Source organism: Pelophylax lessonae, assembly GCF_965119305.1.
Source record: "Pelophylax lessonae genome assembly, chromosome: 13".
In the NCBI taxonomy this organism is placed as follows: Eukaryota; Metazoa; Chordata; class Amphibia; order Anura; family Ranidae; genus Pelophylax; species Pelophylax lessonae.
Window position 1 is genome coordinate 89,781,123 of NC_138780.1, and position 22,308 is coordinate 89,803,430.

Sequence of the window (22,308 nt, forward strand, 5' to 3'; positions counted from 1 at the left end):
CACCGTCATTTTCTCTCTACCCACCCTTGCCTCCTTTTCCGCGCAGCTCTCGATTCCCCCCTCTCTTTCGCACCCTCCATGTCATATTCCGCTCCAGGAGTTCCATCATAGCTCCTCACTGTCGCTGGGAGGATGTTTTCTCCTCCGCTCGCCCCTTCCACCGTCATTTTCTCTCTACCCACCCTTGCCTCCTTCTCCGCGCAGCTCTCGATTCCCCCCTCTCTTTCGCACCCTCCATGTCATATTCCGCTCCAGGAGTTCCATCATAGCTCCTCACTGTCGCTGGGAGGATGTTTTCTCCTCCGCTCGCCCCTTCCACCGTCATATACTCTCTACCCACCCTTGCCTCCTTTTCCGCGCAGCTCTCGATTCCCCCCTCTCTTTCGCACCCTCCATGTCATATTCCGCTCCAGGAGTTCCATCATAGCTCCTCACTGTCGCTGGGAGGATGTTTTCTCCTCCGCTCGCCCCTTCCACCGTCATTTTCTCTCTACCCACCCTTGCCTCCTTTTCCGCGCAGCTCTCGATTCCCCCCTCTCTTTCGCACCCTCCATGTCATATTCCGCTCCAGGAGCTCCATCATAGCTCCTTGCTGTCGCTGGGAGGATGTTTTCTCCTCCGCTCGCCCCTTCCACCGTCATTTTCTCTCTACCCACCCTTGCCTCCTTCTCCGCGCAGCTCTCGATTCCTCCCTCTCTCTCGCACCCTCCATATTACATCCAGCTCCAGGAGCTCCATCATAGCTCCTCGCTGTCGCTGGGAGGATGTTTTCTCCTCCGCTCGCCCCTTCCACCGTCATTTTCTCTCTACCCACCCTTGCCTCCTTCTCCGTGCAGCTCTCGATTCCCCCCTCTCTTTCGCACCCTCCATGTCATATTCCGCTCCAGGAGCTCCATCATAGCTCCTCGCTGTCGCTGGGAGGATGTTTTCTCCTCCGCTCGCCCCTTCCACTGTCATTTTCTCTCTACCCACCCTTGCCTCCTTCTCCGCGCAGCTCTCGATTCCTCCCTCTCTCTCGCACCCTCCATATTACATCCAGCTCCAGGAGCTCCATCATAGCTCCTCGCTGTCGCTGGGAGGATGTTTTCTCCTCCGCTCGCCCCTTCCACCGTCATTTTCTCTCTACCCACCCTTGCCTCCTTCTCCGTGCAGCTCTCGATTCCCCCCTCTCTTTCGCACCCTCCATGTCATATTCCGCTCCAGGAGCTCCATCATAGCTCCTCGCTGTCGCTGGGAGGATGTTTTCTCCTCCGCTCGCCCCTTCCACCGTCATTTTCTCTCTACCCACCCTTGCCTCCTTTTCCGTGCAGCTCTCGATTCCCCCCTCTCTTTCGCACCCTCCATGTCATATTCCGCTCCAGGAGTTCCATCATAGCTCCTCACTGTCGCTGGGAGGATGTTTTCTCCTCCGCTCGCCCCTTCCACCGTCATTTTCTCTCTACCCACCCTTGCCTTCTTCTCCGCGCAGCTCTCGATTCCCCCCTCTCTTTCGCACCCTCCATGTCAAATTTCGCTCCAGGAGCTCCATCATAGCTCCTCGCTGTCGCTGGGAGGATGTTTTCTCCTCCGCTCGCCCCTTCCACCGTCATTTTCTCTCTACCCACCCTTGCCTCCTTTTCCGCGCAGCTCTCGATTCCCCCCTCTCTTTCGCACCCTCCATGTCATATTCCGCTCCAGGAGTTCCATCATAGCTCCTCACTGTCGCTGGGAGGATGTTTTCTCCTCCGCTCGCCCCTTCCACCGTCATTTTCTCTCTACCCACCCTTGCCTCCTTTTCCGCGCAGCTCTCGATTCCCCCCTCTCTTTCGCACCCTCCATGTCATATTCCGCTCCAGGAGTTCCATCATAGCTCCTCACTGTCGCTGGGAGGATGTTTTCTCCTCCGCTCGCCCCTTCCACCGTCATTTTCTCTCTACCCACCCTTGCCTCCTTCTCCGCGCAGCTCTCGATTCCCCCCTCTCTTTCGCACCCTCCATGTCATATTCCGCTCCAGGAGTTCCATCATAGCTCCTCACTGTCGCTGGGAGGATGTTTTCTCCTCCGCTCGCCCCTTCCACCGTCATTTTCTCTCTACCCACCCATGCCTCCTTCTCCGCGCAGCTCTCGATTCCCCCCTCTCTTTCGCACCCTCCATGTCATATTCCGCTCCAGGAGCTCCATCATAGCTCCTCGCTGTCGCTGGGAGGATGTTTTCTCCTCCGCTCGCCCCTTCCACCGTCATTTTCTCTCTACCCACCCTTGCCTCCTTTTCCGCGCAGCTCTCGATTCCCCCCTCTTTTTCGCACCCTCCATGTCATATTCCGCTCCAGGAGTTCCATCATAGCTCCTCACTGTCGCTGGGAGGAAGTTTTCTCCTCCGCTCGCCCCTTCCACCGTCATTTTCTCTCTACCCACCCTTGCCTCCTTTTCCGCGCAGCTCTCGATTCCCCCCTCTCTTTCGCACCCTCCATGTCATAATCCGCTCCAGGAGCTCCATCATAGCTCCTTGCTGTCGCTGGGAGGATGTTTTCTCCTCCGCTCGCCCCTTCCACCGTCATTTTCTCTCTACCCACCCTTGCCTCCTTTTCCGCGCAGCTCTCGATTCCCCCCTCTCTTTCGCACCCTCCATGTCATATTCCGCTCCAGGAGTTCCATCATAGCTCCTCACTGTCGCTGGGAGGATGTTTTCTCCTCCGCTCGCCCCTTCCACCGTCATTTTCTCTCTACCCACCCTTGCCTCCTTTTCCGCGCAGCTCTCGATTCCCCCCTCTCTTTCGCACCCTCCATGTCATATTCCGCTCCAGGAGTTCCATCATAGCTCCTCACTGTCGCTGGGAGGATGTTTTCTCCTCCGCTCGCCCCTTCCACCGTCATTTTCTCTCTACCCACCCTTGCCTCCTTTTCCGCGCAGCTCTCGATTCCCCCCTCTCTTTCGCACCCTCCATGTCATATTCCGCTCCAGGAGCTCCATCATAGCTCCTTGCTGTCGCTGGGAGGATGTTTTCTCCTCCGCTCGCCCCTTCCACCGTCATTTTCTCTCTACCCACCCTTGCCTCCTTTTCCGCGCAGCTCTCGATTCCCCCCTCTCTTTCGCACCCTCCATGTCATATTCCGCTCCAGGAGTTCCATCATAGCTCCTCACTGTCGCTGGGAGGATGTTTTCTCCTCCGCTCGCCCCTTCCACCGTCATTTTCTCTCTACCCACCCTTGCCTCCTTCTCCACGCAGCTCTCGATTCCCCCCTCTCTTTCGCACCCTCCATGTCATATTCCGCTCCAGGAGTTCCATCATAGCTCCTCACTGTCGCTGGGAGGATGTTTTCTCCTCCGCTCGCCCCTTCCACCGTCATTTTCTCTCTACCCACCCTTGCCTCCTTCTCCGCGCAGCTCTCGATTCCCCCCTCTCTTTCGCACCCTCCATGTCATATTCCGCTCAAGGAGCTCCATCATAGCTCCTCGCTGTCGCTGGGAGGATGTTTTCTCCTCCGCTCGCCCCTTCCACCGTCATTTTCTCTCTACCCACCCTTGCCTCCTTTTCCGCGCAGCTCTCGATTCCCCCCTCTCTTTCGCACCCTCCATGTCATATTCCGCTCCAGGAGTTCCATCATAGCTCCTCACTGTCGCTGGGAGGAAGTTTTCTCCTCCGCTCGCCCCTTCCACCGTCATTTTCTCTCTACCCACCCTTGCCTCCTTTTCCGCGCAGCTCTCGATTCCCCCCTCTCTTTCGCACCCTCCATGTCATATTCCGCTCCAGGAGTTCCATCATAGCTCCTCACTGTCGCTGGGAGGATGTTTTCTCCTCCGCTCGCCCCTTCCACCGTCATTTTCTCTCTACCCACCCTTGCCTCCTTTTCCGCGCAGCTCTCGATTCCCCCCTCTCTTTCGCACCCTCCATGTCATATTCCGCTCCAGGAGCTCCATCATAGCTCCTTGCTGTCGCTGGGAGGATGTTTTCTCCTCCGCTCGCCCCTTCCACCGTCATTTTCTCTCTACCCACCCTTGCCTCCTTTTCCGCGCAGCTCTCGATTCCCCCCTCTCTTTCGCACCCTCCATGTCATATTCCGCTCCAGGAGTTCCATCATAGCTCCTCACTGTCGCTGGGAGGATGTTTTCTCCTCCGCTCGCCCCTTCCACCGTCATTTTCTCTCTACCCACCCTTGCCTCCTTCTCCACGCAGCTCTCGATTCCCCCCTCTCTTTCGCACCCTCCATGTCATATTCCGCTCCAGGAGTTCCATCATAGCTCCTCACTGTCGCTGGGAGGATGTTTTCTCCTCCGCTCGCCCCTTCCACCGTCATTTTCTCTCTACCCACCCTTGCCTCCTTCTCCGCGCAGCTCTCGATTCCCCCCTCTCTTTCGCACCCTCCATGTCATATTCCGCTCAAGGAGCTCCATCATAGCTCCTCGCTGTCGCTGGGAGGATGTTTTCTCCTCCGCTCGCCCCTTCCACCGTCATTTTCTCTCTACCCACCCTTGCCTCCTTTTCCGCGCAGCTCTCGATTCCCCCCTCTCTTTCGCACCCTCCATGTCATATTCCGCTCCAGGAGCTCCATCATAGCTCCTTGCTGTCGCTGGGAGGATGTTTTCTCCTCCGCTCGCCCCTTCCACCGTCATTTTCTCTCTACCCACCCTTGCCTCCTTTTCCGCGCAGCTCTCGATTCCCCCCTCTCTTTCGCACCCTCCATGTCATATTCCGCTCCAGGAGTTCCATCATAGCTCCTCACTGTCGCTGGGAGGATGTTTTCTCCTCCGCTCGCCCCTTCCACCGTCATTTTCTCTCTACCCACCCTTGCCTCCTTCTCCACGCAGCTCTCGATTCCCCCCTCTCTTTCGCACCCTCCATGTCATATTCCGCTCCAGGAGTTCCATCATAGCTCCTCACTGTCGCTGGGAGGATGTTTTCTCCTCCGCTCGCCCCTTCCACCGTCATTTTCTCTCTACCCACCCTTGCCTCCTTCTCCGCGCAGCTCTCGATTCCCCCCTCTCTTTCGCACCCTCCATGTCATATTCCGCTCAAGGAGCTCCATCATAGCTCCTCGCTGTCGCTGGGAGGATGTTTTCTCCTCCGCTCGCCCCTTCCACCGTCATTTTCTCTCTACCCACCCTTGCCTCCTTTTCCGCGCAGCTCTCGATTCCCCCCTCTCTTTCGCACCCTCCATGTCATATTCCGCTCCAGGAGTTCCATCATAGCTCCTCACTGTCGCTGGGAGGAAGTTTTCTCCTCCGCTCGCCCCTTCCACCGTCATTTTCTCTCTACCCACCCTTGCCTCCTTTTCCGCGCAGCTCTCGATTCCCCCCTCTCTTTCGCACCCTCCATGTCATATTCCGCTCCAGGAGTTCCATCATAGCTCCTCACTGTCGCTGGGAGGATGTTTTCTCCTCCGCTCGCCCCTTCCACCGTCATTTTCTCTCTACCCACCCTTGCCTCCTTTTCCGCGCAGCTCTCGATTCCCCCCTCTCTTTCGCACCCTCCATGTCATATTCCGCTCCAGGAGCTCCATCATAGCTCCTTGCTGTCGCTGGGAGGATGTTTTCTCCTCCGCTCGCCCCTTCCACCGTCATTTTCTCTCTACCCACCCTTGCCTCCTTTTCCGCGCAGCTCTCGATTCCCCCCTCTCTTTCGCACCCTCCATGTCATATTCCGCTCCAGGAGTTCCATCATAGCTCCTCACTGTCGCTGGGAGGATGTTTTCTCCTCCGCTCGCCCCTTCCACCGTCATTTTCTCTCTACCCACCCTTGCCTCCTTCTCCACGCAGCTCTCGATTCCCCCCTCTCTTTCGCACCCTCCATGTCATATTCCGCTCCAGGAGTTCCATCATAGCTCCTCACTGTCGCTGGGAGGATGTTTTCTCCTCCGCTCGCCCCTTCCACCGTCATTTTCTCTCTACCCACCCTTGCCTCCTTCTCCGCGCAGCTCTCGATTCCCCCCTCTCTTTCGCACCCTCCATGTCATATTCCGCTCAAGGAGCTCCATCATAGCTCCTCGCTGTCGCTGGGAGGATGTTTTCTCCTCCGCTCGCCCCTTCCACCGTCATTTTCTCTCTACCCACCCTTGCCTCCTTTTCCGCGCAGCTCTCGATTCCCCCCTCTCTTTCGCACCCTCCATGTCATATTCCGCTCCAGGAGTTCCATCATAGCTCCTCACTGTCGCTGGGAGGAAGTTTTCTCCTCCGCTCGCCCCTTCCACCGTCATTTTCTCTCTACCCACCCTTGCCTCCTTTTCCGCGCAGCTCTCGATTCCCCCCTCTCTTTCGCACCCTCCATGTCATATTCCGCTCCAGGAGCTCCATCATAGCTCCTTGCTGTCGCTGGGAGGATGTTTTCTCCTCCGCTCGCCCCTTCCACCGTCATTTTCTCTCTACCCACCCTTGCCTCCTTTTCCGTGCAGCTCTCGATTCCCCCCTCTCTTTCGCACCCTCCATGTCATATTCCGCTCCAGGAGTTCCTTCATAGCTCCTCACTGTCGCTGGGAGGATGTTTTCTCCTCCGCTCGCCCCTTCCACCGTCATTTTCTCTCTACCCACCCTTGCCTCCTTCTCCGCGCAGCTCTCGATTCCCCCCTCTCTTTCGCACCCTCCATGTCATATTCCGCTCCAGGAGTTCCTTCATAGCTCCTCACTGTCGCTGGGAGGATGTTTTCTCCTCCGCTCGCCCCTTCCACCGTCATTTTCTCTCTACCCACCCTTGCCTCCTTCTCCGCGCAGCTCTCGATTCCCCCCTCTCTTTCGCACCCTCCATGTCATATTCCGCTCCAGGAGTTCCATCATAGCTCCTCACTGTCGCTGGGAGGATGTTTTCTCCTCCGCTCGCCCCTTCCACCGTCATTTTCTCTCTACCCACCCTTGCCTCCTTCTCCGCGCAGCTCTCGATTCCCCCCTCTCTTTCGCACCCTCCATGTCATATTCCGCTCCAGGAGCTCCATCATAGCTCCTCGCTGTCGCTGGGAGGATGTTTTCTCCTCCGCTCGCCCCTTCCACCGTCATTTTCTCTCTACCCACCCTTGCCTCCATTTCCACGCAGCTCTCGATTCCCCCCTCTCTTTCGCACCCTCCATGTCATATTCCGCTCCAGGAGTTCCATCATAGCTCCTCACTGTCGCTGGGAGGAAGTTTTCTCCTCCGCTCGCCCCTTCCACCGTCATTTTCTCTCTACCCACCCTTGCCTCCTTTTCCGCGCAGCTCTCGATTCCCCCCTCTCTTTCGCACCCTCCATGTCATATTCCGCTCCAGGAGCTCCATCATAGCTCCTTGCTGTCGCTGGGAGGATGTTTTCTCCTCCGCTCGCCCCTTCCACCGTCATTTTCTCTCTACCCACCCTTGCCTCCTTTTCCGCGCAGCTCTCGATTCCATCCTCTCTTTCGCACCCTCCATGTCATATTCCGCTCCAGGAGTTCCATCATAGCTCCTCACTGTCGCTGGGAGGATGTTTTCTCCTCCGCTCGCCCCTTCCACCGTCATTTTCTCTCTACACACCCTTGCCTCCTTCTCCGCGCAGCTCTCGATTCCCTTCTCTCTTTCGCACCCTCCATGTCATATTCCGCTCCAGGAGCTCCATCATAGCTCCTCGCTGTCGCTGGGAGGATGTTTTCTCCTCCGCTCGCCCCTTCCACCGTCATTTTCTCTCTACCCACCCTTGCCTCCTTTTCCGCGCAGCTCTCGATTCCCGCCTCTCTTTCGCACCCTCCATGTCATATTCCGCTCCAGGAGTTCCATCATAGCTCCTCACTGTCGCTGGGAGGATGTTTTCTCCTCTGCTCGCCCCTTCCACCGTCATTTTCTCTCTACCCACCCTTGCCTCCTTTTCCGCGCAGCTCTCGATTCCCCCCTCTCTTTCGCACCCTCCATGTCATATTCCGCTCCAGGAGTTCCATCATAGCTCCTCACTGTCGCTGGGAGGAAGTTTTCTCCTCCGCTCGCCCCTTCCACCGTCATTTTCTCTCTACCCACCCTTGCCTCCTTTTCCGCGCAGCTCTCGATTCCCCCCTCTCTTTCGCACCCTCCATGTCATATTCTGCTCCAGGAGTTCCATCATAGCTCCTCACTGTCGCTGGGAGGATGTTTTCTCCTCCGCTCGCCACTTCCACCGTCATTTTCTCTCTACCCACCCTTGCCTCCTTCTCCGCGCAGCTCTCGATTCCCCCCTCTCTTTCGCACCCTCCATGTCATATTCCGCTCCAGGAGTTCCATCATAGCTCCTCACTGTCGCTGGGAGGATGTTTTCTCCTCCGCTCGCCCCTTCCACCGTCATTTTCTCTCTACCCACCCTTGCCTCCTTCTCCGCGCAGCTCTCGATTCCCCCCTCTCTTTCGCACCCTCCATGTCATATTCCGCTCCAGGAGCTCCATCATAGCTCCTCGCTGTCGCTGGGAGGATGTTTTCTCCTCCGCTCGCCCCTTCCACCGTCATTTTCTCTCTACCCACCCTTGCCTCCTTCTCCGCGCAGCTCTCGATTCCCCCTTCTCTTTCGCACCCTCCATGTCATATTCCGCTCCAGGAGCTCCATCATAGCTCCTTGCTGTCGCTGGGAGGATGTTTTCTCCTCCGCTCGCCCCTTCCACCGTCATTTTCTCTCTACCCACCCTTGCCTCCTTCTCCGCGCAGCTCTCGATTCCCCCCTCTCTTTCGCACCCTCCATGTCATATTCCGCTCCAGGAGCTCCATCATAGCTCCTCGCTGTCGCTGGGAGGATGTTTTCTCCTCCGCTCGCCCCTTCCACCGTCATTTTCTCTCTACCCACCCTTGCCTCCTTTTCCGCGCAGCTCTCGATTCCCCCCTCTCTTTCGCACCCTCCATGTCATATTCCGCTCCAGTAGCTCCGTCATAGCTCCTCGCTGTCGCTGGGAGGATGTTTTCTCCTCCGCTCGCCCCTTCCACCGTCATTTTCTCTCTACCCACCCTTGCCTCCTTCTCCGCGCAGCTCTCGATTCCCCCCTCTCTTTCGCACCCTCCATGTCATATTCCGCTCCAGGAGCTCCATCATAGCTCCTCGCTGTCGCTGGGAGGATGTTTTCTCCTTCGCTCGCCCCTTCCACCGTCATTTTCTCTCTACCCACCCTTGCCTCCTTTTCCGCGCAGCTCTCGATTCCCCCCTCTCTTTCGCACCCTCCATGTCATATTCCGCTCCAGGAGTTCCATCATAGCTCCTCACTGTCGCTGGGAGGAAGTTTTCTCCTCCGCTCGCCCCTTCCACCGTCATTTTCTCTCTACCCACCCTTGCCTCCTTTTCCGCGCAGCTCTCGATTCCCCCCTCTCTTTCGCACCCTCCATGTCATATTCCGCTCCAGGAGTTCCATCATAGCTCCTCACTGTCGCTGGGAGGATGTTTTCTCCTCCGCTCGCCCCTTCCACCGTCATTTTCTCTCTACCCACCCTTGCCTCCTTCTCCGCGCAGCTCTCGATTCCCCCCTCTCTTTCGCACCCTCCATGTCATATTCCGCTCCAGGAGTTCCATCATAGCTCCTCACTGTCGCTGGGAGGATGTTTTCTCCTCCGCTCGCCCCTTCCACCGTCATTTTCTCTCTACCCACCCTTGCCTCCTTCTCCGCGCAGCTCTCGATTCCCCCCTCTCTTTCGCACCCTCCATGTCATATTCCGCTCCAGGAGCTCCATCATAGCTCTTTGCTGTCGCTGGGAGGATGTTTTCTCCTCCGCTCGCCCCTTCCACCGTCATTTTCTCTCTACCCACCCTTGCCTCCTTCTCCGCGCAGCTCTCGATTCCCCCCTCTCTTTCGCACCCTCCATGTCATATTCCGCTCCAGGAGCTCCATCATAGCTCCTTGCTGTCGCTGGGAGGATGTTTTCTCCTCCGCTCGCCCCTTCCACCGTCATTTTCTCTCTACCCACCCTTGCCTCCTTCTCCGCGCAGCTCTCGATTCCCCCCTCTCTTTCGCACCCTCCATGTCATATTCCACTCCAGGAGCTCCATCATAGCTCCTCGCTGTCGCTGGGAGGATGTTTTCTCCTCCGCTCGCCCCTTCCACCGTCATTTTCTCTCTACCCACCCTTGCCTCCTTTTCCGCGCAGCTCTTGATTCCCCCCTCTCTTTCGCACCCTCCATGTCATATTCCGCTCCAGGAGCTCCATCATAGCTCCTCGCTGTCGCTGGGAGGATGTTTTCTCCTCCGCTCGCCCCTTCCACCGTCATTTTCTCTCTACCCACCCTTGCCTCCTTCTCCGCGCAGCTCTCGATTCCCCCTCTCTCTCTCGCACCCTCCATATTACATCCAGCTCCAGGAGCTCCATCATAGCTCCTCGCTGTCGCTGGGAGGATGTTTTCTCCTCCGCTCGCCCCTTCCACCGTCATTTTCTCTCTACCCATCCTTGCATCCTTCTCCGCGCAGCTCTCGATTCCCCCCTCTCTTTCGCACCCTCCATGTCATATTCCGCTCCAGGAGTTCCATCATAGCTCCTCACTGTCGCTGGGAGGATGTTTTCTCCTCCGCTCGCCCCTTCCACCGTCATTTTCTCTCTACCCACCCTTTCCTCCTTCTCCGCGCAGCTCTCGATTCCCCCCTCTCTTTCGCACCCTCCATGTCATATTCCGCTCCAGGAGCTCCATCATAGCTCCTCGCTGTCGCTGGGAGGATGTTTTCTCCTCCGCTCGCCCCTTCCACCGTCATTTTCTCTCTACCCACCCTTGCCTCCTTCTCCGCGCAGCTCTCGATTCCCCCCTCTCTTTCGCACCCTCCATGTCATATTCCGCTCCAGGAGCTCCATCATAGCTCCTTGCTGTCGCTGGGAGGATGTTTTCTCCTCCGCTCGCCCCTTCCACCGTCATTTTCTCTCTACCCACCCTTGCCTCCTTCTCCGCGCAGCTCTCGATTCCCCCCTCTCTTTCGCACCCTCCATGTCATATTCCGCTCCAGGAGCTCCATCATAGCTCCTCGCTGTCGCTGGGAGGATGTTTTCTCCTCCGCTCGCCCCTTCCACCGTCATTTTCTCTCTACCCACCCTTGCCTCCTTTTCCGCGCAGCTCTCGATTCCCCCCTCTCTTTCGCACCCTCCATGTCATATTCCGCTCCAGGAGTTCCATCATAGCTCCTCACTGTCGCTGGGAGGATGTTTTCTCCTCCGCTCGCCCCTTCCACCGTCATTTTCTCTCTACCCACCCTTGCCTCCTTTTCCGCGCAGCTCTCGATTCCCCCCTCTCTTCCGCACCCTCCATGTCATATTCCGCTCCAGGAGTTCCATCATAGCTCCTCACTGTCGCTGGGAGGATGTTTTCTCCTCCGCTCGCCCCTTCCACCGTCATTTTCTCTCTACCCACCCTTGCCTCCTTTTCCGCGAAGCTCTCGATTCCCCCCTCTCTTTCGCACCCTCCATGTCATATTCCGCTCCAGGAGTTCCATCATAGCTCCTCACTGTCGCTGGGAGGATGTTTTCTCCTCCGCTCGCCCCTTCCACCGTCATTTTCTCTCCACCCACCCTTGCCTCCTTCTCCGCGCCGCTCTCGATTCCCCCCTCTCTCTCGCACCCACCATGTCATATCCCGCTCCAGGAGCTCCATCATAGCTCCTCGCTGTCGCTGGGAGGATGTTTTCTCCTCCGCTCGCCCCTTCCACCGTCATTTTCTCTCTACCCACCCTTGCCTCCTTCTCCGCGCAGCTCTCGATTCCCCCCTCTCTCTCGCACCCTCCATATTACATCCAGCTCCAGGAGCTCCATCATAGCTCCTCGCTGTCGCTGGGAGGATGTTTTCTCCTCCGCTCGCCCCTTCCACCGTCATTTTCTCTCTACCCACCCTTGCCTCCTTCTCCGCGCAGCTCTCGATTCCCCCCTCTCTTTCGCACCCTCCATGTCATATTCCGCTCCAGGAGCTCCATCATAGCTCCTCGCTGTCGCTGGGAGGATGTTTTCTCCTCCGCTCGCCCCTTCCACCGTCATTTTCTCTCTACCCACCCCCTTGCCTCCTTCTCCGCGCAGCTCTCGATTCCCCCCTCTCTCTCGCACCCTCCATATTACATCCAGATCCAGGAGCTCCATCATAGCTCCTCGCTGTCGCTGGGAGGATGTTTTCTCCTCCGCTCGCCCCTTCCACCGTCATTTTCTCTCTACCCACCCTTGCCTCCTTTTCCGAGCAGCTCTCGATTCCCCCCTCTCTTTCGCACCCTCCATGTCATATTCCGCTCCAGGAGCTCCATCATAGCTCCTCGCTGTCGCTGGGAGGATGTTTTCTCCTCCGCTCGCCCCTTCCACCGTCATTTTCTCTCTACCCACCCTTGCCTCCTTCTCCGCGCAGCTCTCGATTCCCCCCTCTCTCTCGCACCCTCCATATTACATCCAGCTCCAGGAGCTCCATCATAGCTCCTCGCTGTCGCTGGGAGGATGTTTTCTCCTCCGCTCGCCCCTTCCACCGTCATTTTCTCTCTACCCACCCTTGCCTCCTTCTCCGCGCAGCTCTCGATTCCCCCCTCTCTTTCGCACCCTCCATGTCATATTCCGCTCCAGGAGCTCCATCATAGCTCCTCGCTGTCGCTGGGAGGATGTTTTCTCCTCCGCTCGCCCCTTCCACCGTCATTTTCTCTCTACCCACCCCCTTGCCTCCTTCTCCGCGCAGCTCTCGATTCCCCCCTCTCTCTCGCACCCTCCATATTACATCCAGATCCAGGAGCTCCATCATAGCTCCTCGCTGTCGCTGGGAGGATGTTTTCTCCTCCGCTCGCCCCTTCCACCGTCATTTTCTCTCTACCCACCCTTGCCTCCTTTTCCGAGCAGCTCTCGATTCCCCCCTCTCTTTCGCACCCTCCATGTCATATTCCGCTCCAGGAGCTCCATCATAGCTCCTCGCTGTCGCTGGGAGGATGTTTTCTCCTCCGCTCGCCCCTTCCCCCGTCATTTTCTCTCTACCCACCCTTGCCTCCTTTTCCGCGCAGCTCTCGATTCCCCCCTCTCTTTCGCACCCTCCATGTCATATTCCGCTCCAGGAGCTCCATCATAGCTCCTCGCTGTCGCTGGGAGGATGTTTTCTCCTCCGCTCGCCCCTTCCACCGTCATTTTCTCTCTACCCACCCTTGCCTCCTTCTCCGCGCAGCTCTCGATTCCCCCCTCTCTCTCGCACCCTCCATATTACATCCAGCTCCAGGAGCTCCATCATAGCTCCTCGCTGTCGCTGGGAGGATGTTTTCTCCTCCGCTCGCCCCTTCCACCGTCATTTTCTCTCTACCCACCCTTGCCTCCTTCTCCGCGCAGCTCTCGATTCCCCCCTCTCTCTCGCACCCTCCATATTACATCCAGCTCTAGGAGCTCCATCATAGCTCCTCGCTGTCGCTGGGAGGATGTTTTCTCCTCCGCTCGCCCCTTCCACCGTCATTTTCTCTCTACCCACCCTTGCCTCCTTCTCCGCGCAGCTCTCGATTCTCCCCTCTCTTTCGCACCCTCCATGTCATATTCCGCTCCAGGAGCTCCATCATAGCTCCTCGCTGTCGCTGGGAGGATGTTTTCTCCTCCGCTCGCCCCTTCCACCGTCATTTTCTCTCTACCCACCCTTGCCTCCTTTTCCGCGCAGCTCTCGATTCCCCCCTCTCTTTCGCACCCTCCATGTCATATTCCGCTCCAGGAGCTCCATCATAGCTCCTTGCTGTCGCTGGGAGGATGTTTTCTCCTCCGCTCGCCCCTTCCACCGTCATTTTCTCTCTACCCACCCTTGCCTCCTTCTCCGCGCAGCTCTCGATTCCCCCCTCTCTTTCGCACCCTCCATGTCATATTCCGCTCCAGGAGCTCCATCATAGCTCCTCGCTGTCGCTGGGAGGATGTTTTCTCCTCCGCTCGCCCCTTCCACCGTCATTTTCTCTCTACCCACCCTTGCCTCCTTTTCCGCGCAGCTCTCGATTCCCCCCTCTCTTTCGCACCCTCCATGTCATATTCCGCTCCAGGAGTTCCATCATAGCTCCTCACTGTCGCTGGGAGGATGTTTTCTCCTCCGCTCGCCCCTTCCACCGTCATTTTCTCTCTACCCACCCTTGCCTCCTTTTCCGCGCAGCTCTCGATTCCCCCCTCTCTTTCGCACCCTCCATGTCATATTCCGCTCCAGGAGCTCCATCATAGCTCCTTGCTGTCGCTGGGAGGATGTTTTCTCCTCCGCTCGCCCCTTTCACCGTCATTTTCTCTCTACCCACCCTTGCCTCCTTCTCCGCGCTGCTCTCGATTCCCCCCTCTCTTTCGCACCCTCCATGTCATATTCCGCTCCAGGAGTTCCATCATAGCTCCTCACTGTCGCTGGGAGGATGTTTTCTCCTCCGCTCGCCCCTTCCACCGTCATTTTCTCTCTACCCACCCTTGCCTCCTTCTCCGCGCAGCTCTCGATTCCCTCCTCTCTCTCGCACCCTCCATATTACATCCAGCTCCAGGAGCTCCATCATAGCTCCTCGCTGTCGCTGGGAGGATGTTTTCTCCTCCGCTCGCCCCTTCCACCGTCATTTTCTCTCTACCCACCCTTGCCTCCTTTTCCGCGCAGCTCTCGATTCCCCCCTCTCTTTCGCACCCTCCATGTCATATTCCGCTCCAGGAGCTCCATCATAGCTCCTTGCTGTCGCTGGGAGGATGTTTTCTCCTCCGCTCGCCCCTTCCACCGTCATTTTCTCTCTACCCACCCTTGCCTCCTTCTCCGCGCTGCTCTCGATTCCCCCCTCTCTTTCGCACCCTCCATGTCATATTCCGCTCCAGGAGTTCCATCATAGCTCCTCACTGTCGCTGGGAGGATGTTTTCTCCTCCGCTCGCCCCTTCCACCGTCATTTTCTCTCTACCCACCCTTGCCTCCTTCTCCGCGCAGCTCTCGATTCCCTCCTCTCTCTCGCACCCTCCATATTACATCCAGCTCCAGGAGCTCCATCATAGCTCCTCGCTGTCGCTGGGAGGATGTTTTCTCCTCCGCTCGCCCCTTCCACCGTCATTTTCTCTCTACCCACCCTTGCCTCCTTCTCCGCGCAGCTCTCGATTCCCTCCTCTCTCTCGCACCCTCCATATTACATCCAGCTCCAGGAGCTCCATCATAGCTCCTCGCTGTCGCTGGGAGGATGTTTTCTCCTCCGCTCGCCCCTTCCACCGTCATTTTCTCTCTACCCACCCTTGCCTCCTTTTCCGCGCAGCTCTCGATTCCCCCCTCTCTTTCGCACCCTCCATGTCATATTCCGCTCCAGGAGCTCCATCATAGCTCCTTGCTGTCGCTGGGAGGATGTTTTCTCCTCCGCTCGCCCCTTCCACCGTCATTTTCTCTCTACCCACCCTTGCCTCCTTCTCCGCGCAGCTCTCGATTCCCTCCTCTCTCTCGCACCCTCCATATTACATCCAGCTCCAGGAGCTCCATCATAGCTCCTCGCTGTCGCTGGGAGGATGTTTTCTCCTCCGCTCGCCCCTTCCACCGTCATTTTCTCTCTACCCACCCTTGCCTCCTTCTCCGCGCAGCTCTCGATTCCCTCCTCTCTCTCGCACCCTCCATATTACATCCAGCTCCAGGAGCTCCATCATAGCTCCTCGCTGTCGCTGGGAGGATGTTTTCTCCTCCGCTCGCCCCTTCCACCGTCATTTTCTCTCTACCCACCCTTGCCTCCTTTTCCGCGCAGCTCTCGATTCCCCCCTCTCTTTCGCACCCTCCATGTCATATTCCGCTCCAGGAGCTCCATCATAGCTCCTTGCTGTCGCTGGGAGGATGTTTTCTCCTCCGCTCGCCCCTTCCACCGTCATTTTCTCTCTACCCACCCTTGCCTCCTTCTCCGCGTAGCTCTCGATTCCCCCCTCTCTCTCGCACCCTCCATATTACATCCAGCTCCAGGAGCTCCATCATAGCTCCTCGCTGTCGCTGGGAGGATGTTTTCTCCTCCGCTCGCCCCTTCCACCGTCATTTTCTCTCTACCCACCCTTGCCTCCTTTTCCGCGCAGCTCTCGATTCCCCCCTCTCTTTCGCACCCTCCATGTCATATTCCGCTCCAGGAGTTCCATCATAGCTCCTCACTGTCGCTGGGAGGATGTTTTCTCCTCCGCTCGCCCCTTCCACCGTCATTTTCTCTCTACCCACCCTTGCCTCCTTCTCCGCGCATCTCTCGATTCCCCCCTCTCTTTCGCACCCTCCATGTCATATTCCGCTACAGGAGCTCCATCATAGCTCCTTGCTGTCGCTGGGAGGATGTTTTCTCCTCCGCTCGCCCCTTCCACCGTCATTTTCTCTCTACCCACCCTTGCCTCCTTCTCCGCGCAGCTCTCGATTCCCTCCTCTCTCTCGCACCCTCCATATTACATCCAGCTCCAGGAGCTCCATCATAGCTCCTCGCTGTCGCTGGGAGGATGTTTTCTCCTCCGCTCGCCCCTTCCACCGTCATTTTCTCTCTACCCACCCTTGCCTCCTTTTCCGCGCAGCTCTCGATTCCCCCCTCTCTTTCGCACCCTCCATGTCATATTCCGCTCCAGGAGCTCCATCATAGCTCCTTGCTGTCGCTGGGAGGATGTTTTCTCCTCCGCTCGCCCCTTCCACCGTCATTTTCTCTCTACCCACCCTTGCCTCCTTCTCCGCGTAGCTCTCGATTCCCCCCTCTCTCTCGCACCCTCCATATTACATCCAGCTCCAGGAGCTCCATCATAGCTCCTCGCTGTCGCTGGGAGGATGTTTTCTCCTCCGCTCGCCCCTTCCACCGTCATTTTCTCTCTACCCACCCTTGCCTCCTTTTCCGCGCAGCTCTCGATTCCCCCCTCTCTTTCGCACCCTCCATGTCATATTCCGCTCCAGGAGTTCCATCATAGCTCCTCACTGTCGCTGGGAGGATGTTTTCTCCTCCGCTCGCCCCTTCCACCGTCATTTTCTCTCTACCCACCCTTGCCTCCTTCTCCGCGCAGCTCTCGATTCCCCCCTCTCTTTCGCACCCTCCATGTCATATTCCGCTCCAGGAGCTCCATCATAGCTCCTCGCTGTCGCTGGGAGGATTTTTTCTCCTCCGCTCGCCCCTTCCACCGTCATTTTCTCTCTACCCACCCTTGCCTCCTTTTCCGCGCAGCTCTCGATTCCCCCCTCTCTTTCGCACCCTCCATGTCATATTCCGCTCCAGGAGTTCCATCATAGCTCCTCACTGTCGCTGGGAGGATGTTTTCTCCTCCGCTCGCCCCTTCCACCGTCATTTTCTCTCTACCCACCCTTGCCTCCTTCTCCGCGCAGCTCTCGATTCCCTCCTCTCTCTCGCACCCTCCATATTACATCCAGCTCCAGGAGCTCCATCATAGCTCCTCGCTGTCGCTGGGAGGATGTTTTCTCCTCCGCTCGCCCCTTCCACCGTCATTTTCTCTCTACCCACCCTTGCCTCCTTCTCCGCGCAGCTCTCGATTCCCTCCTCTCTCTCGCACCCTCCATATTACATCCAGCTCCAGGAGCTCCATCATAGCTCCTCGCTGTCGCTGGGAGGATGTTTTCTCCTCCGCTCGCCCCTTCCAATGTCATTTTCTCTCTACCCACCCTTGCCTCCTTTTCCGCGCAGCTCTCGATTCCCCCCTCTCTTTCGCACCCTCCATGTCATATTCCGCTCCAGGAGCTCCATCATAGCTCCTTGCTGTCGCTGGATGGATGTTTTCTCCTCCGCTCGCCCCTTCCACCGTCATTTTCTCTCTACCCACCCTTGCCTCCTTCTCCGCGCAGCTCTCGATTCCCCCCTCTCTTTCGCACCCTCCATGTCATATTCCGCTCCAGGAGCTCCATCATAGCTCCTCGCTGTCGCTGGGAGGATGTTTTCTCCTCCGCTCGCCCCTTCCACCGTCATTTTCTCTCTACCCACCCTTGCCTCCTTTTCCGCGCAGCTCTCGATTCCCCCCTCTCTTTCGCACCCTCCATGTCATATTCCGCTCCAGGAGTTCCATCATAGCTCCTCACTGTCGCTGGGAGGATGTTTTCTCCTCCGCTCGCCCCTTCCACCGTCATTTTCTCTCTACCCACCCTTGCCTCCTTTTCCGCGCAGCTCTCGATTCCCCCCTCTCTTTCGCACCCTCCATGTCATATTCCGCTCCAGGAGTTCCATCATAGCTCCTCACTGTCGCTGGGAGGAAGTTTTCTCCTCCGCTCGCCCCTTCCACCGTCATTTTCTCTCTACCCACCCTTGCCTCCTTTTCCGCGCAGCTCTCGATTCCCCCCTCTCTTTCGCACCCTCCATGTCATATTCCGCTCCAGGAGCTCCATCATAGCTCCTTGCTGTCGCTGGGAGGATGTTTTCTCCTCCGCTCGCCCCTTCCACCGTCATTTTCTCTCTACCCACCCTTGCCTCCTTCTCCGCGCAGCTCTCGATTCCCCCCTCTCTTTCGCACCCTCCATGTCATATTCCGCTCCAGGAGCTCCATCATAGCTCCTTGCTGTCGCTGGGAGGATGTTTTCTCCTCCGCTCGCCCCTTCCACCGTCATTTTCTCTCTACCCACCCTTGCCTCCTTCTCCGCGCTGCTCTCGATTCCCCCCTCTCTTTCGCACCCTCCATGTCATATTCCGCTACAGGAGCTCCATCATAGCTCCTTGCTGTCGCTGGGAGGATGTTTTCTCCTCCGCTCGCCCCTTCCACCGTCATTTTCTCTCTACCCACCCTTGCCTCCATTTCCGCGCAGCTCTCGATTCCCCCCTCTCTTTCGCACCCTCCATGTCATATTCCGCTCCAGGAGCTCCATCATAGCTCCTCGCTGTCGCTGGGAGGATGTTTTCTCCTCCGCTCGCCCCTTCCACCGTCATTTTCTCTCTACCCACCCTTGCCTCCTTTTCCGCGCAGCTCTCGATTCCCCCCTCTCTTTCGCACCCTCCATGTCATATTCCGCTCCAGGAGTTCCATCATAGCTCCTCACTGTCGCTGGGAGGATGTTTTCTCCTCCGCTCGCCCCTTCCACCGTCATTTTCTCTCTACCCACCCTTGCCTCCTTCTCCGCGCAGCTCTTGATTCCCCCCTCTCTTTCGCACCCTCCATGTCATATTCCGCTCCAGGAGCTCCATCATAGCTCCTTGCTGTCGCTGGGTGGATGTTTTCTCCTCCGCTCGCCCCTTCCACCATCATTTTCTCTCTACCCACCCTTGCCTCCTTCTCCGCGCAGCTCTCGATTCCCCCCTCTCTTTCGCACCCTCCATGTCATATTCCGCTCCAGGAGCTCCATCATAGCTCCTCGCTGTCGCTGGGAGGATGTTTTCTCCTCCGCTCGCCCCTTCCACCGTCATTTTCTCTCTACCCACCCTTGCCTCCTTTTCCGCGCAGCTCTCGATTCCCCCCTCTCTTTCGCACCCTCCATGTCATATTCCGCTCCAGGAGCTCCATCATAGCTCCTCGCTGTCGCTGGGAGGATGTTTTCTCCTCCGCTCGCCCCTTCCACCGTCATTTTCTTTCTACCCACCCTTGCCTCCTTTTCCACGCAGCTCTCGATTCCCCCCTCTCTTTCGCACCCTCCATGTCATATTCCACTCCAGGAGCTCCATCATAGCTCCTCGCTGTTGCTGGGAGGATGTTTTCTCCTCCGCTCGCCCCTTCCACCGTCATTTTCTCTCTACCCACCCTTGCCTCCTTCTCCGCACAGCTCTCGATTCCCCCCTCTCTTTCGCACCCTCCATGTCATATTCCGCTCCAGGAGCTCCATCATAGCTCCTCGCTGTCGCTGGGAGGATGTTTTCTCCTCTGCTCGCCCCTTCCACCGTCATTTTCTCTCTACCCACCCTTTCCTCCTTTTCCGCGCAGCTCTCGATTCCCCCCTCTCTTTCGCACCCTCCATGTCATATTCCGCTCCAGGAGCTCCATCATAGCTCCTCGCTGTCGCTGGGAGGATGTTTTCTCCTCCGCTCGCCCCTTCCACCGTCATTTTCTTTCTACCCACCCTTGCCTCCTTTTCCACGCAGCTCTCGATTCCCCCCTCTCTTTCGCACCCTCCATGTCATATTCCGCTCCAGGAGCTCCATCATAGCTCCTCGCTGTTGCTGGGAGGATGTTTTCTCCTCCGCTCGCCCCTTCCACCGTCATTTTCTCTCTACCCACCCTTGTCTCCTTCTCCGCACAGCTCTCGATTCCCCCCTCTCTTTCGCACCCTCCATGTCATATTCCGCTCCAGGAGCTCCATCATAGCTCCTCGCTGTCGCTGGGAGGATGTTTTCTCCTCTGCTCGCCCCTTCCACCGTCATTTTCTCTCTACCCACCCTTTCCTCCTTTTCCGCGCAGCTCTCGATTCCCCCCTCTCTCTCGCACCCTCCATATTACATCCAGCTCCAGGAGCTCCATCATAGCTCCTCGCTGTCGCTGGGAGGATGTTTTCTCCTCCGCTCGCCCCTTCCACCGTCATTTTCTCTCTACCCACCCTTGCCTCCTTTTCCGCGCAGCTCTCGATTCCCCCCTCTCTTTCGCACCCTCCATGTCATATTCCGCTCCAGGAGTTCCATCATAGCTCCTCACTGTCGCTGGGAGGATGTTTTCTCCTCCGCTCGCCCCTTCCACCGTCATTTTCTCTCTACCCACCCTTGCCTCCTTCTCCGCGCAGCTCTCGATTCCCCCCTCTCTTTCGCACCCTCCATGTCATATTCCGCTCCAGGAGCTCCATCATAGCTCCTTGCTGTCGCTGGGAGGATGTTTTCTCCTCCGCTCGTCCCTTCCACCGTCATTTTCTCTCTACCCACCCTTGCCTCCTTCTCCGCGCAGCTCTCGATTCCCCCCTCTCTTTCGCACCCTCCATGTCATATTCCGCTCCAGGAGCTCCATCATAGCTCCTTGCTGTCGCTGGGAGGATGTTTTCTCCTCCGCTCGCCCCTTCCACCGTTATTTTCTCTCTACCCACCCTTGCCTCCTTCTCCGCGCAGCTCTCGATTCCCCCCTTTCTCTCGCACCCTCCATATTACATCCAGCTCCAGGAGCTCCATCATAGCTCCTCGCTGTCGCTGGGAGGATGTTTTCTCCTCCGCTCGCCCCTTCCACCGTCATTTTCTCTCTACCCACCCTTGCCTCCTTTTCCGCGCAGCTCTCGATTCCCCCCTCTCTTTCGCACCCTCCATGTCATATTCCGCTCCAGGAGTTCCATCATAGCTCCTCACTGTCGCTGGGAGGATGTTTTCTCCTCCGCTCGCCCCTTCCACCGTCATTTTCTCTCTACCCACCCTTGCCTCCTTCTCCGCGCAGCTCTCGATTCCCCCCTCTCTTTCGCACCCTCCATGTCATATTCCGCTCCAGGAGCTCCATCATAGCTCCTCGCTGTCGCTGGGAGGATGTTTTCTCCTCCGCTCGCCCCTTCCACCGTCATTTTCTCTCTACCCACCCTTGCCTCCTTTTCCGCTCAGCTCTCGATTCCCCCCTCTCTTTCGCACCCTCCATGTCATATTCCGCTCCAGGAGTTCCATCATAGCTCCTCACTGTCGCTGGGAGGATGTTTTCTCCTCCGCTCGCCCCTTCCACCGTCATTTTCTCTCTACCCACCCTTGCCTCCTTTTCCGCGCAGCTCTCGATTCCCCCCTCTCTTCCGCACCCTCCATGTCATATTCCGCTCCAGGAGCTCCATCATAGCTCCTTGCTGTCGCTGGGAGGATGTTTTCTCCTCCGCTCGCCCCTTCCACCGTCATTTTCTCTCTACCCACCCTTGCCTCCTTTTCCGCGCAGCTCTCGATTCCCCCCTCTCTTTCGCACCCTCCATGTCATATTCCGCTCCAGGAGTTCCATCATAGCTCCTCACTGTCGCTGGGAGGATGTTTTCTCCTCCGCTCGCCCCTTCCACCGTCATTTTCTCTCTACCCACCCTTGCCTCCTTCTCCGCGCAGCTCTCGATTCCCTCCTCTCTCTCGCACCCTCCATATTACATCCAGCTCCAGGAGCTCCATCATAGCTCCTCGCTGTCGCTGGGAGGATGTTTTCTCCTCTGCTCGCCGCTTCCACCGTCATTTTCTCTCCACCCACCCTTGCCTCCTTCTCCGCGCCGCTCTCGATTCTCCCCTCTCTCTCGCACCCACCATGTCATATCCCGCTCCAGGAGCTCCATCATAGCTCCTCGCTGTCGCTGGGAGGATGTTTTCTCCTCCGCTCGCCCCTTCCACCGTCATTTTCTCTCTACCCACCCTTGCCTCCTTCTCCGTGCAGCTCTCGATTCCCCCCTCTCTCTCGCACCCTCCATATTACATCCAGCTCCAGGAGCTCCATCATAGCTCCTCGCTGTCGCTGGGAGGATGTTTTCTCCTCCGCTCGCCCCTTCCACCGTCATTTTCTCTCTACCCACCCTTGCCTCCTTCTCCGCGCAGCTCTCGATTCCCCCCTCTCTTTCGCACCCTCCATGTCATATTCCGCTCCAGGAGCTCCATCATAGCTCCTCGCTGTCGCTGGGAGGATGTTTTCTCCTCCGCTCGCCCCTTCCACCGTCATTTTCTCTCTACCCACC